Source organism: Aulostomus chinensis, chromosome 6, assembly GCF_037954235.1.
Source record: "Aulostomus chinensis isolate RoL2024-O1b breed Wild chromosome 6, RoL_Achi_v1.0, whole genome shotgun sequence".
In the NCBI taxonomy this organism is placed as follows: domain Eukaryota; kingdom Metazoa; phylum Chordata; class Actinopteri; order Syngnathiformes; family Aulostomidae; genus Aulostomus; species Aulostomus chinensis.
Window position 1 is genome coordinate 5,398,268 of NC_141325.1, and position 6,254 is coordinate 5,404,521.

The following is a 6,254-nucleotide window of genomic DNA, read 5'->3' on the forward strand; positions in this document are numbered from 1 at the left end:
TCATCATTTGAAGCATATATTCCAAATTAATCTGTGGGTGGTTACAGTGATATATAAATCTTCATGTGGGGTCAGACTGCAGAGTATTTAGAGAAGGCAGTAACCCCCCCACCAACCCCACTATATAAACACAAGAGGTGGATTGCAGGGGGGGAGCAGCACATTGTTATTCTCAATAAAAGCTAGACATTCGCTATGTCACAGTATTAGACAAAAAAAAAAAAATCATCCGATATTTCAGGGTGGATATCAACGGAGATTGTTCCAACAGTCTGCTACCCACAGACAACAGTCCCACCCGAATGGAAACTCCGTGAAAAAGACTTTGGGGAGGCAATAAGCGCAAGTCAGGTCACATCATCTCCCGCTGTTGTCGTTTCTCTCTAAACTACAGCTGCAAATTTCTAGGAATGGGGGGGTGGGGGGGGGGGATAAGTCCTCATAGGCGTCTCACGGGCGTTTAATTTCTTTTTTTTTTTTGAAGCCATGTGCTATTTAATGCCCAGCCTATGAAATAAATTAAATATATATAAATATATAAATACATATACACATATATATATATATATATATATATATATATATATATATATATATATACACACACACACATATATATATATACATATACACATATATACATATACATATATACATATATATATATATATATAAAATTTAGAATAGTTAGTAGTGTGATAAAGTTCGGAACAACGATTGAATTATAATGTTGGTGCGTTTCTGGCACGTTTTGTAAAGAACCACCTGTTATTTTTAAATGCTAAACTTCTTGGAATCTAGCGCTTGAGTTTATTTTTTTAAATGTATTTTGTCTCCTTTGGTTATCTTTTAAATAATAAATATACTGCGGGTGGAAAAAAGTTATGAGGAAGTTGTGCGGATCGCAGCGGGAAAATTCTCACTCAGCGACATATGCAGGTTATCTGAGGACAGCGCAGCATCAGTGGGTCCGCTCCTGCAAAATAGTGTGTCTGCTGAGAAGAAAACAACCTGAACCTGAATATATCGGTATATTTTCGTTGTCAAGCATTAACATTGACCTAATAGATGTCTGGAGAAAACAATATGCCATCAGGTATATTCATTTAGAACCTGTAATCGAGGTTTTAATATAATAGTCTCAATCAGTTCAGACTTAAAATGCAGAGATATACTTACGTTGAAAGTTGTTTTATTCCATAAATCTTAAAAAATAATAATATATGTCCTTAAATCCAGTTTTTCCCCGTGCGTAACATGCGTGCGTAAAAGTGCCCAAATGTGCCTCCTCCAAACCGGCGCAGCAGCACTGATCTCCCTTGTGTGATTCTCTCCCTCCTTGATGGTCCAGAGCTGCAGGGATCCGCTCCTGAATGATGCAGGTTCGACAGGGAGCGACAGAAACCGTGAAGTGCTGGCAAGCAACAAGTTTACTTTTGCCTAACGCACACTATTATTTCGTCAGTGTTGGAGAGGAGGGGCAGAGTGCCCATCTGAAAAGTGAATGAGACACCTTTGGGGGGAGGAGGGGGGGGGGAGCCTTAATTTGGCGCTGTGCCTGAGAGGCGCATCCTCATCCAATCACCGACATCAAGCCGATTATTTGCAGGTTAACACATCCGTCATTTTAAGGTGTAGCAACTTCACTGTGGTGCCACTTCACTCCCTGACACTAAAATATGAAGTTTTCAAGTACATTTACACATTTTAAATCATCCATCCCTCCATTTTCCGTTAAGGGTCGCGGGCGGCTGGAGCCTGTACCAGCTGACATTGGGTGAGAGGCGGGGTTCACCCTGGACAGGTCGCCAGTCCGTCGCAGGTCCTTCAGGAGCAATTAGGGGCTCAGTATCTTGCTCAAGTACACTTCTACGTGGTAACTGGGGGAAGTGAGAATCGAACCAGCGACCCTCCAGCTTCTGGACGGCCACTCTACCTCCGAGCCATGCCGCCTACATTTTAAATCAATAAAACAAATTATTTGCGACAAAATGGCGACGTGATCATCTGATCAACCACGGATTAAGTATCCCACCGACGGCTCAAGTGGCCCAGACAGTCCCATCATGGGTGTGCAGTGGAAACAGGGTGGTACAGAACATGTTGAGTCACCAACTCACTGTTATTGCCAACAACACATTTCTGTCAGTATCATGAGGGAGTTCTCCCCATGCGTCCTCCTCCACCTCTGAGGCATCTCTCATCCTGGAGGTGTCTGCACATTAGCAGGTCCTCACAGAAAAGGAAGAGTCAGATCTGCCAATTATATATCTATATATATCTATATCTATATCTATCTATATATCTATATCTATCTAGATCTAGATCTAGATAGATATAGATATATGTGAAGGGGTAGTTTCTGGTTGGTGGTCGGTGATCAGTGTAACTGCCTGGCTGAGGTGGTGGTGAGAATACACTGGTGAACTAAAACATGTGTGCTTGGCTTTTCCACAGGGGGGAGAGGCTGGACCACAGTTATCAACCCCTGCCTAATAATCACCTTCATCATTGGCTACTGCTTCTTGTAGAGGAGGGTCTGTGTGTGTGTGTGTGTGTGTGTGTGTGTGTGTGTGTGTGTGTGTGTGTGTGTGTGTGTGTGTGTGTGTTAGACAATTGCTGTCTAGCAGGGATCCTAACAGTAAATGATAAGATGCGTCTCTTCTAATTATCTCTGATACCAAAAAAAAGTAGCACAGAATAATCAAATTAATAAGAGACAGGGGCTTCTCTACTGCCGCCTACAAAACTGTGGGACCCCCCCCCCCCCCCCATCCAATTCTCCCAGAGTCATTGTCCGCATTTTTCCATCACGCTGACTTCTCCTCTCCTCTTTTGTGTTCCTTTGCTCAGTGGTGCTAAAGGCAAATCATCATGTCAACTGATATGTTTAATCACTGATGCCTGTTGTACTTTTCCTCGTCTACTCCGCTGGACTGGATGACCTCTTACAAATTTGTAGAACAGCACAAGGTGAAACCTCAGTGTAGGTATCAAACGCGTGCAGCATCCACATGAAAATGTCACAGGTGATGTTTGAGGGCGCAAACAGACGGAAGAGAAGAAGCACTATAAATATGTATGGAACACTGACACTTGACTAAGCATTAAAGGCCCAGTGAACACCCGTAGGACCGCTGCTTCTTCATGCGTATACAAGTTTTCAGTAAAACCATGAGGTTTTAGAGATTGATCCCAGTTGAACAGTCTATTTACTGACGCTTCCTTCAAACATGGATAAATAACATGGCACAGCTCTAAAGCTCTGGAACTCTGGAGTTCCCCAGTGGTATAACAGCAAATGGATTGAATTCTGGTGGTGGAACAGGTATCATGAGGGCTGTGTGACACCTGCGACGACATATCAAACAGTTACACAAAGTGCATAAATGAGGCAGGGGCATAAAACTCTTAGAAAGCATTTACGCTGCGAGCAGGAGTCGTCGTGAAAATATTTTTTTTACAAAGATTTACATATATTTAAATATGTCCGGATAAATGTAGTAATGCAGGGACACAGGATTCAAAAATGGTATCGTGACAACACCCTAATGATGGCCTAGAGGAGATGTAGCCCTCTACGTGTGAACCAGAACAGGCCGGTGGGTCTGCGGGCTCGAACGGGACATGCTAGCTTCCTTAAGCCTCTCACATTCGTGGAGGGCCGGAACACAAGCAAGAAGCATCTGACAGAGACGACTGCCCTTGAAGCTGGAGGTTCTTGTAAAAGTTATGGCTGCTTTTTCCATACCTGTCTTTCTGCACTGTAATCATCCCAGTACATCTCTGCAAGGCCGGACTGGTCTGGACAGTTGGACTTTAGAGAGAAACAGAAGTAGAGAGGTGACAGGTGGTGGATATTTCACTTATACAAGCTTTTACTGACTAAAAAAGAAAGAAATCCCAGAACAGGACACTTGAGCTTATCTCAGGTCCGATCTGTGAGCCTGCAGAGGAAACAAAGGTGCACATGCTGCCATTAGCATGACTGACAATGACGGAGTGCCTTCTGATGACACCAAGGTTTCACAACTGACCTGATTCTGGATGGAATTTACCACCTGACCCCAACATAATTAACGACCCCTTAGTTTTGGAGTTACAGGAATCATTTAATCATTTTACCGCTTTACATTCTTAAGTGAGTCACGGCAAAGTTAAAAGTTGCAAGTCTCTTACTGCCGTGTAAAAAAAAAAGAAAAAAAAAAAAACCTTCCTATGATGAGGAACCGTGGATCTCCTGTCGCCTCTCAGTACTCATAAATCAATGAAGTCAAAGAGCCAATCAAAGAGCGTTTGATCCTGGTGATCTGCTGCGCGGGCCCCAAGATGACCCACATATCACATGACCTATAAAGGCGGTGTAGCTCCGGCCCCATGCCACCTCAGACAGCATAAAAGCAGCATTAAATGTCTCAGACCCTGAGGGATCTCTCCGCCTGATACTTCCAGTCCTGATGCTGATGTTTCTGATTAAAAACTAGATTCTTTTTTTTTTTACGTGGTAAAGGGGAACCCTAAATCTACAAGTAGTGAGTGTGTGTGTGTGTGAGTGTGTAGATGAACTAAAAACACCTCAACTGAGCAAAGATAGAAAACATAAATAGATAATGAGTTAAGATAAGAGGTGCAATTAAAGTGTGAAACCTGCGACCCAGGGAGACGCAGCCGCTTGCTGTGATTTCCCAAGGTAGAGGAAAACACGTGTGAACCCCCCGCACAGAGAATATGCACAAAAAATGAAGTGGCCTCTGAACAGACGTGAACCTTGATCCTTTGGAGCCAAGCGTGGAGACCCAGACCACTGAGGCTGATCCCTTTAGCTTCACCGAGAGGTATTTTAATCATCTTTCATCAAAACCAACTTCGGGTCAATGTATGTTGCGCTTATTTTCATGTTCAGTAAGATTATCTATGGAGAAATACAGGTAGCTTTTGAAGGTTGTGTGAGGCTTATATTGATATTTCTGAGTGAGGAGCATGTTCACTGCTTGCAATGACCCTGATATTTTGTTATTAAAGCTCTGTTCGACAGATTATTTCGAACTGGCGCTGAGAGGTTTCAGTCTCCAGACTGATTCCTGGATGTTATGAAGGGGACGTGCTGGAGTCAGTGTTCTCACCTACATCAGCGAGAATGTTTGGTCTGTTGTAAAAAAAAAAAAAAAAAAAAGAGAGAAAAAAAAAGGCATTTTTCTAGCTTATGTTTAAGATATTCTGAGACAGACATGTCTTTGATTGGTGAATCAAAGCCAATGTAAGACAAGCAGCGATGAGGGGGCCTTCATATCCCCGTGCATTCAGTGTGTTGCTGTTCCACAGAGCGAGAGGGTCTTACACCCTGATATTTGGGTTGTGCATGATGTGGCGTAAATATGACTTGCTCTGTTCACTAGGTGGCGCTAGACAGCACTTACTGCTAATTGTCATGTGAAGACAACACAGCGTCATTTGGACTATTCTAATATTTGTCGTTACAGCCAAGTCCTCCGTATAGGTGTGACAGTAGAAGACGACCTGAGGAGTTTAACAGAAACACAACCAGACAGCAGCAGAATGCCACAGTTGTACCAGCAAGCCACACCCACTCGTTTCCACAACTTCCGAACAACATGAAAATAATTGAAAGGGGAGAAAAAGAAGAGAAGAATGAAGGGCTTCGCACTACAGGTGAGCCAGTGGCACAACTATCTAGACCAGGTGTCAATCTGCGGGCAGGTGTCAATCATTTTGGGACAGCTGGTGGGCTGTGGGTGTGAGGGGTGTTCCTGAGATGCAGCGGTCTACTAATTGGTGATTCTAGTGAGAGCTTCACTTTTTCATTCACGTTTGGTTCCTGTCTTGCTTTACAATCCATCCATTTTCCACTGCTCATCCATTAAGATTCCCCAGGGGGGAAGCCTATCCCAGCTGACATTGGACGAGAGGCGGGGTTCACCCCGGACGGGTTGCCAGTCCGTCGCAATGACCAACAGGAGCAATTAGGGGGTCAGTATCTTGCTCAAGGACACTTCAACATGGTCACTGGGGGAAGTGAGGATAGAACCAGTGACCCTGCTTGCTAGATGGCCACTCTTTGTCTGGGCCATGTCGCCCCCCCTGCTTTACAATTTTGAATTTATTTATGTTTTTTGTTGTTTTTTAGTCATGTGATGTGTGTGAATAAACTTTCAAGCTCCCACTGAGACGCCTCCCTGGCCCTCTTGGACTTTTCAGTAAATTCAACTTTCAACAAAAGGTGAAACGGAACACAA